A 10,420-nucleotide genomic window follows, 5' to 3' on the forward strand; every position below is an offset into this window, starting at 1 on the left:
TGACAAATGAACTACACTTAGTTTAATGGGTTACGCTGAGTTTAATGGGTTTTCCAATATTTTAGCATTTGACAGGAAGGAAAAACGTGGGTGAGGAAGCCTGTACATTCCACAGATAAGTGAGACACAATTTGTATGGAAAGATAGTATCTTCTGTTAGATCACCTAGAGCTTCAGAGAAAAAAGACATGTTTTTAAACTTTAAGCTTCCACCTTCTCATTCTGATCTCAAACATCACAACTAAAGCACTGCTACTGTGTTTTGTAAACTGTTGCAGTGAGTAGCATTTTAAGAGGGTCTCCCATTTCTCCTGTGCACCTGTATCTCAAAAAGCTGAATGTCTACTCTTAATTTATGTTATTTAAGATCAATTAAATCAGATCAAATTGATCAAAGCAATTATCACTCAAACAGTTGTAGGTTGGCCAAATCATTCTGTGAGACCTGTCAGTAAAAATGCTGTCTCCATTAATACAAGCCTGAATTATTTATCTCTGTTATACTGGCCCGAATTGTTATCCTGAGGAAGTTATGTCTGCCTTGAAGCTAAGGAAATGTGACATAATGTGACATGAATGATTTGGTATTAACACATTTTGCTGTTTCTGTGCCCATGGGGAGGAAATCACCACACTAGCACTAGCATATTCACCAACAGCAAAGTAGAAAATCCTGAAGGTATGAAGAGGACCTCACGTGGCTTCCTATTTGGTCTCTTATATGAAGAAATATAAGCCTTTTTTTTCTAAAACTCGTTTATTTAACTAATCAGAACATGATTTGCCTTCTTCATGCTTCACTCATACTACCACTATTAATATTTCTACAATTCTGTATCTACTTGACTGTATGTTTATAGTGCTCAAATATAGCTAAAGAAAGGGTTCATTTATTTACAATTTATATGATGTATATAGTCTGTTGCAGAAGTAATTCTTGCCATGTTAAATGCTAGAGTAAAACAATGAGTTCTCTTTATTTGAATTTCTTGCCCTTCACCCAGCAGAGTTGCCTGTAGCCCCCAGGACCTGTTTTATGTTAAGGTGTTAGTTATTAACATTTTGTGTGTTTCAAATAGCCAGAAAAAGAACTGCAAGAAGACACCAGCAGTTATTTAAATCCCATTGTGTAGTAAATGGCAGAGGTGGGGCACACAAAGGCATGCCAGAGGATAAAATAACACTGTAGAGTGAGACACTGGAGACCCAATTAAATCCCACTGCAACCTTTCTGCTTCTTCTCCTTTATAAAGCTGTCATAATTGTAGTTGGTCCTACATTTTAAACTAAAGCTGCATCTGTGTGATTCACATCCCTGACACAGAAACCAGAGTTTTATTGTGTGTAACACCATTGATCTGACTTAACACTTGGTAATTGCTAGGAAGCTCCAGTATACATCTGGCCAATGCAGTTCTCAAAGGAGTCATAACTCCTTTAGGAGTCATAACACATGGAAAGTTACTTCCATGTGAAATTTTAACTGTTTGGCCTTATCAGTTAATAAGTGGTGATGTAAAAGAGTTGCATGTGTTACTTTTCCATGCCCCGTGTAAGCTCCAAACTGTGTAATTGACTTTCATTTCTCTGCAGTACACTTAGTAAGATTGCATGTTGGTAGAGTTCAGGCCTGGATCAGACACAAAACATGAGAGCTCAGCTAGCAGAGTAATTAAAGAAGGTCCAGGAATTGGTGTACATTTTCAAGTGAATACAGATTAACTTCAGAACAAGGGTAATTCTGCTTTTATTGCAGCATAACCTGTACCAGGTTGCAACACAATGCAAGTGAAGGTGCCTTGGAGCTGCCCAGAGCATAACAATGGAAAGAAAGTGTGGCTTATTATGCCAAAATTCTTTTTGCCTTTCCCTTTCTTCAAAGGATATAGTTCCTATAGAATAGAGTTGAGTGAAAAGTGGTTATAGCCTTTGATAATGTGTTCTTGGAAGGAAATTTCATTAAAGAAATTTATTTAAATATTTTTTGTAGTATATAGAAGTTTCCATATGGCTGCTTCACAGTAGGAAATGAATATATCATTTTTTCTGGTCTTTTCCTAAATTAAATTGTACTTATTTAATAAGCTTTAGATCAGACATATTGTCATGTTTTCTGATGGAAAACATGGTTCTTTTGATATTTCTACCTACCTCTTCTTCTGAAGTATTCTAGCAGTAAATGACTAATCTTCTATTTCCAAATCATCTTACTAGATGAGAACAGTAGATAAGTAGATAAGCAGACAGCAGGTTTGTTTGGTTTTGATTAGGGGATAGGGGGAAAAACCTCAACTATTTTTCTCCCACTCCTTTTTCCCTGACCATCTGGGCTTCATGGAGAACAAGAATGCCTCCTGTATTTACAAGTTTAAACAATCTCTGCTGATGGGGGGGAAGAAAAGAGTTTTTCGTATATTTGTTTGAGGGAAATTAAGCAAGAGTCCAGCTTGAAGGACTTTTTAAAATATCCATAACTAGATAACTGGTTCAGCTGTTAAGTTGAACTATAAATTAAGTTGGAATGGCTGTGGAAAGGCTTAATTTCTTGTCTGGAATGTTGTTTAGTTAGTGCAGTCTTTTTTTTTTCTTTTGTATTTAGAGATAAGCATATTTTGGAATTTGTTTCCAATGTTTACATTGATATTTTCTGCTGTGAAAATAGCTTCTGCTTAAGCTTAAAAGCCCTTTTGTGGAGAGAATGGAAATCAAGATATTTGACTTGTTAATACAAGTAATAGTTGGTAGAATTGCTAAGCACCTCTGCATGCTTTTGAAAGTAACCTGTTGAATACAAGGTACACATAGCAGTAGAGAAGGATCACATTCTGGAAGCATATTCACGCAGGGATGGTGTTGTTAATTTAACACCTCTCTGTAAAGTCATGTTGATTCCAGTGTACTTAAAGCAGCTATTGAGAGCTAAGCATCTGCTAAGTTATTTTGCTGTAGTATGAGGTAAAGTCAGATTTGCAAAGGAAATGGCAAGTGGCAAAGCTATGCTGTCATACATAAACTGGTAAAGTGCATGTTGCCAGCAAAAGAGCCCACAGTTCTGTCTCAGGCATGACCTCTCCCTCTCATGGGAGACATAGGCTTAAATTCCTGCAGGTAGAAGGTGGAAATCAGCCTTGTTCCTTTTTCTATCACAGATGGGGTAGGAGGTGGAATCAAATAATCAACACTTACTCCCTGTTTTGAAAGAAAAGGAGCGGCCAACATTTGTGAACAGCCCGCCTTGTCAGTCCTCTGATCCTCGAGCTCTGAGAATAAGGACTGCATGATGTTTGTGGAGCTGTGAAAGATTTAGAAAGAAAACAGGGAGCTGCCTGTGTGCAGCTGGTACCTTTAATGTTAAAAATGGGCATCTGTGGGCAGAACTGTTCTAGACCTGGGCAGCAGCTGAGGTTTTCACTACCCCCAAGTGTGTGTGAAGTGTGTTCACTCAAGCTTAGATGTCACAGATATCTGTAACTTTGCATGCATTGCAACATTCTTGGGATTCAAATTATCCCTTCTTGCTTGAAGCAGACTGTGAAAATCAATCCACAGCAGTCTTCTTCATCAGTCTAAGAACATACAAAATCACAAGCCACAGAAACTGATTCCTCCCCCAGCTCTCTTAACAGGGTGCTAACTTCAAAGGTTACTCTTGACCGTTGAAATACCAACTGTATTAAACAAGCGGTCAGAATGCAAGCAACCAGTTTGAATTGCTAGAATTCAATTATAAGCAGCTGGCTTTACTTCTAACTGAGGATCTAATAGTTAAAAAAAAAAAAAAAAGGCAACAGACCAAAACAAAATTCCAAACTAAATCCATCTGTCTGCTTCTACTCTATGCAAGTTAAATAGTAAGTGTGCCACTTTGAAGCCCAGATGAAAGTTTCACTGTTCAGAGCATGTGCAGCCTGTACAAACACACATTTACAAAGGCAGATGTCTTCCTACAGGAGGTAAAAATAAATCTCTCTATGGGTTTCCTCTTCCTCTGTGTGTATTGTAATTCTTCTGAATCACAAAATATGACGCAAAGTCACAGCAGCAGGCACAGATGGATGGTTAATATGCAGCTCTGGTTGTTCTGAGGAGGTTGCTGTTTGACTTGTGTCTTTTCAGCTGAGTCATGAAGCATAACTATGCAGTTGTACATTTCTTTGTCTCAGTGCTCCAGGCAAGGAGGCTGCTGAGAGCAGCTATCTCTGGCTGCGAGGAAACACAAAAGCAGGGATTTAGAGTAGGGAGCGGGGCAGTGCTGAGTTGGTGCATGCTTCTGTAACAATGGGGAGCCATGGCAGGCCCCTGCCCCAGCACGGCCTCTCCTGCCAGCCAGCCCAGATAAGAAGACATAGAGGATGATACAGATAAATCTCCAAAAGAATTCAAAGTAATGGGATCAAAATATTTTCTGAAAAATCTCAATTCTCCTAGATCCCTGAAAAATCGCAGTATCAGCAAGCCAGTTAGCATAGTCAATAAAATATTTTGACTCTGCATAGTGCCTTAACTGCATGTGATTTTAATCTGAGAACTAACTACTTGTAAAGAAAGTACTAAGACTTCCCAAATGGGCTTCAGTCATGCCCCCAAAGAATCCTCTGAGGCCCTTCCATTCCCACACACAGTTTGTTTGAAGTCACTATCTCCAACTGTAATTGTGTCCTGGAGCTTTTGCTTTAAATGAAAATGGCTTCACATTGAACCCTAACCCTTATTACCATCCTCAAAAGGGCAGAGGCCCAATGGTAGTTGTGCCCTTGTATGAGTTTGAGTAGACCTACCTGACTCCTTCAGAGATAAAAATTACCTTAAATAGGTAATAGTCGAAAATGTATTGGCTAGTAATATATTAATGATATAATAATGAAATATAAATAACTAGTCTTTACACCCAGTGTTTTCCACAGGAGTGACTTGAAACACTTCTTGGTTATAGTGCCTTTGTTCATGAGATGGGGTAGTGTAACAGAGAACTACTTGGAAGAGATGATAGGGGGAGGCAGTTGTGGAGTGGGAGCCAGTACTGTGAGCATCTTGCTGCTCTTCAAAGCCTCTATACCTTGTGTGTGCAGCCCCCGAGCCTCCGAAAAGTCAGCAATTGGCTTGTGACTGCTTGCTTAGCACATTTTTGTGCTTTCAGCCCTGGATAGCTGAGATGCAAAGGTGAAGAGATTTCTCAAATTTCTCTAAATATACAGTTGGTTCCATAGTGGAATGTTCACAAATCTAGGAATAAGCAACACAGGAGAGGAACCAAAAGCTAAACCTGGCTAATTTTTATGAAGGCACAAACTAGGGGTCTAAAAAATAGGAGGCTCTGGCACAGTAATAAGCAGCATCACTGGAAAGGTATTCTAGCCACAGGTAACACTTGCTACAGCAAAAGCCTCTGGTCAGTGCAGTCTCCATTGTCTGCATGAGTTCAGGCTCATGTTTTATTTATCATCTAAGTTAAAAACGACAGATTTTTATGGATATCAGTATGATGCAAGTCTAGCCCATTTCAGTTAAATGACACGCTGGCAACTATAATTCTGTTCAAATCAGTGTAATTCTGCTCTGTGTTTCAGAAAAAGAAAATAGTATCCAAACTTTTTTTTGTATAGAATGTGAATCAATCATGTCATTCTTCTTTATAACTGCTTACATAGTTAACACCCACACATTGCAGCTATTCACATTTAAAACAACATTCAGCAATGTATAAAATAGGAGAAAAGGCATGTATAAGTACACTGGATTAAACTGTCTTGCTTAATAAGGAGGAAGAAATTGAAAGACAGAAGTTTATGTATTGTGTGCTGCAAGTGGTGTTACTCATAGCAATTTTCAGTGCAGGTGAGTTGCCTATGGAGTTTTGTTAAGTTTATCACTTCTAGAGCCAAATAGTGAAATTATTTTAATATTTTTGTGTTTATTTCTGATGATCAAGCCTTCTGTCATTTTATTCCACCAAGCTATGGAGGTAAAAACCTTAAAATCACTGCACTTGTGGTTTTATGTTTACATCTGCATTTTACCTTACTTTCACTGCAAACAATTACTTCCTGCTAGGCAGGGTTGTGCTCCCTGCTCTTGCTTTTCTTGTTTTCTCTTGTCTGATTGATGAGGGCTCAGGATAGTGACTTCGTTGTGTGCTTTTTTTAAAAAACTCTGCTGCTTATGTTATATTTGCAACAAATGTATCATTACAGTTGAAACTATGTATGCCTCAAATTAACCAGAAAAAATGTGATTATACTAATGTATTTATTACTTGTAGCACCAGCTGCAGTAAGTAATATGAGACCTGCTTTATAATTAATCCACTGGGAAATTTGTGTCTATTTTGAAACCTTTGACGTGCCTATTAGAAGGTAACTGAGAACTGTATACCAACACTCTCAAGTATGGTGATGACAGATCATTTTTTTTAAACCTTGTGGATATTTCTGTACTGAGACTTTCCTAGCATGTTGTAAGAACATCAGGATTATAAATCATGCTTAATCACCATGGCTTACCTTAATAACCATTGAAAACCTGTTTCAGTGCTGCCTGTATGGCAGCAGGAGCAATTTTTGTTCTGTGAAGAGCTGCTGGCTAGAGCCACCTCAAACCATCCTATACTTGCACTAGTGTAAGACAAGGTGGTATACTGTGTGCTGTGCTGGGTGTCTCTGGTACTCTGCACAGCAAAATCCAGAGCTGGGTTTTTTTGCACAGGTTGTGGTTTCTCTTTCACTTTGAATTAGTCTGCACTTTCTGTATTTAAAATGAGTACTCTGGTCATGTTCACAAGTGGGCGACTTGATATGCCCCTATATCATAAGAGAGGCCCTCTGGTATATGTGATATAGGTGTTGCCAGTGTTCCAGGCATGGTCTGCATTCCTTTTCTTTAAGCCTCACCAGAGAGAGCACGGGAGACACTTCACTGCTGCCATTCTGGGACACACTGAAGATGCATTGGCAACAGTTTGGAAACTGCTAGTTTGGCTGAAATCATCATGTCAAAGCCATGGCACAGATTATTGTCATAGTTTGTTTTCATACTGTTAAGGAAGCCTTGAGGCAGGTGGTGTTATAATCCAAAAAAGTCTCTGTTCTATCTCTTTTGCAGTAATTTCTCACCACCTCTACCTCCACCCCCACCTTTGGCTGTGATTTAGGCAGTCACTGGACTAACATAATTTTGATAATTGTCAGGAAAAGAGAAAATATGGAAGAAGGGAATTTGTAAATTTGAAATGGAAAGTATACTTGGTTGATACATTTTTTTTAAAAGCTGCCTAAGAATATAGATGACAGTGTATTGACAACTACTGCTTAGAGGACGTGTACATCAGCTTAGCTAGTGCTGAGGAGTGCATTCAGTGCGGGTATCTCGGTGAGCAGCTGCAGTGGGAGCCGCAGGTGGAGCTCTGGGTGGGGAAAGCCCGAGGCAAGAGCCTGGAACTGCCGACCCTTTGCACAACAAAGGAGCCGGGGACTAACACTGACAGATACGGCAGGACATGACAACCCCCAGGCTTTTTCCTACTTGGACTGCGAAGGTATAAAAGTCCAGAGAATGTTTTGTTCAGGGTCCTTCCTCGGAGACAGCAGTTTGAGCTGTTATTTTGATATTTAGTTATTGCACCACGGTTTCATTATTTTAAGGAGCTGGATATCTGCGACTCTGCTATGGGAGACCTCACCTGCAGTCCGGTGAGGAAACCTGGTGTGACTGTGTGAGTGTGGTGGTGTAGCTGCAAAGAGGCCTTAGTCCCAGCTCAGGTGGGTGAGTGTGACTACAGGGCTGGACAGGGAAGTTTCCTTAATGTCAAAACGCAGCATAAATATATAATGGTGGTTGATAACTTTTTAATGTTTTTTTAAACATACTAATATAATTGAATAGAAGGTGAATAATACATGAAGCAATGTAATTGTTGTATATTGCCATTAACAGATCAGTGGGTGTAATTGGGTGTTGTCTGTTGCTTGTATGCTTTGGGAGGCTATGCAGCCCCTGTTAGCAGGCATTGTACATATTATAGCAAAACAAGGAGAAAAATCCAAACAAAATCCAAAAAATAAAACCCCACACATTTCGTGGTTCAGAATTCAGAGACTATAGAGACAACAACATTAGGGTCACATTAAGATGACTAAGATGGTCTGATGTTACCTAGTCATGCACAGAGTGAGAAGTAATTCAGTATTGTTGGAAACTTTCAAAGTCGAAATTACATTTCGTGTGTATTACCACTGACTTCTCTGCTGAATAATGAATACTTCAGAATTAGTAGTGGAAAAACCAAAATTGCCATGGAAAAATACTCAAATCTTTTTGAAAGAGCTAAATGTATTTTCACAAGGTTTAGGCATGAATTGCAGGTCTGGCCGTCTGAGAAATGTGTGTAGTATGTGACACAGCCTAGATCTGCCTCGATGGTTATAATGGCTTAGTCGAGACAATAAATGAGAGTGCAATTTCACTTTGTAGCTAAGCTGATGTAACTGAGCCTTGACACCTAAATGATATGTCCTACTTCCTGTGGGTTGAATCAGGGAATCACGTGGCCATGAAATTAATTTGGTCAACTGGATGATTAAATAGGAAACAAAAACAATACAGAAGTTTTCCTGTGAATAGCTTCACTGCTTCCACTCCCCTTTCAACTATACAATGTGCTAGATCCAATACAATAAATCTTTGGATTGATAGAGGAGAAAAATAATTCTTCTGGCAGGTATTCCCAGCTGCATAGATTTAGCTTTGACATGGAATACCTTTCAAATTCCTGAACTCGGATATATGCTAAAGAGAAGAAATTAAATGCTTAGTTTGGGATAGATTTTTTTTCATATCCTCTATGTTGCAGTTTGTTTTACCCACACCAGTCACTATCTGATTCATAGGAATGTCATTATTCTGAACTGTTTCTGAGCTGTTTCTCAAGAATATCCCAGAAGGAAAGGGGAAAGCAAGTGAGCCAGAGTTTCTGCTTCCATGGTGCATATGGGTGTGTGAGTGTTGCTGGGTCTCATGACTCACTGCACAGCTTTGTGAGGTAAATTGGACTGCATTAGCTTGCAGAGCAAGTATAAACTGTTTCCCATAAATAGTGATACCTCACTTTGTCTCTAATGACTCCACAGAGCTAAATTTAGACAAGGAGCTAAGATTTACTTTCTAAAAAGCAACATTTCTTTACAACTGCTGTTTCAGTCACATGCACCCCTACCTCAGATGCTCGGGGGGCCCCTTCAGATAGGGGGAGATGGGGGAGATGGGGGAGCCACTACTTGTATGTGCCTCTGTATGTTTTATTACAGTAGTCCTACCTGTACATAGTGTGAACACAAAATTAGGTTTTTCCTATGGTGAATGAGAATGTATGTGCATAAAGCAGCTGGGCAGTGATTTAATATCCTCTGTGCTAAATCAGAAACAGCATACCAAATTTATAACAGAGTGTGCTTTTCACTTCAGGTCGCCTTAGGAATTGCACGGAGTGTGCCATGGAGACTGCCCGGTAACTGAGATAGACCTCCTAGCTCTTCCTGCTTTGCACAAAGGGGATCCCTGAGTGCTATTCACAGCTTTAGCAGCACAGCCTGTCTCCTGCTGAGTAGGAGTGTTCCTGTTTCAGGCAGCAGAGGACAGTAACACATGACTCGCTGGTATGAACCAGTTTTCAGTCTTCTTCTAACTCGTACTGTATTTTTAAGTATCTTACTTATATTCTGGGCTGTGGGATAGCCACAGGCTTTTACAGTTCACATTCCCTTCGTCTGCCCTCGCTATCCTCTGGCATGGGAGCAGGACGGACGGGATGTCCTGTCAGCCCTGGCTCCCTGGCCTTGTGAGATTTGGCCTCCGTGCAAAGAGCTGACTCAACACCTGCTCCGGGTTTAAAGGGGCCGAAGTCTACTTTTATACAACGTGTAGTACAAGCGTTTAACCTCTGAAATGCCATTCCTCTGACGATTGCCTTGCAGAGCCACAGCTGTTGTGAGGACTGTGAGGAGCAGCGGTGTGTGTGGAGTGACCTCCCCCTTAATGCTGCTTAGCTGATAGATCCTGCCAGGGCATCACTGCCCGTGGGAAAGTCACGTGCACTGGTTTTTAGCATTCTTCTGAGTGTTGTTTAGAAACTGCTGGAGAAACCAAACATGTTTTTCAGCATTTCATTTTGATAAGAAATCAGTACAGAATGAATGCTTTATAACATCCAGGGCCAGGAATATACTCAGTTCCCAACAGCACTAATATAACCTGCCATATGCAATGGCAGGATGAGTCTGTGATATAAAATTTCTCCTCCCGTCTTTCAATTTTAGCCTCGCTCTTTTTTGGTTAGAGTTTAGGACTGATTATTCCATTTCCTTCCACACCTCTCTTAGTTATATTATGCCAGCTTTTTGGTTTTCAGTATAATGTACTTCATCTTCTA

The sequence above is a fragment of the Vidua chalybeata genome, chromosome 3 (assembly GCF_026979565.1).
Source record: "Vidua chalybeata isolate OUT-0048 chromosome 3, bVidCha1 merged haplotype, whole genome shotgun sequence".
Classification (NCBI taxonomy): Eukaryota; Metazoa; Chordata; class Aves; order Passeriformes; family Viduidae; genus Vidua; species Vidua chalybeata.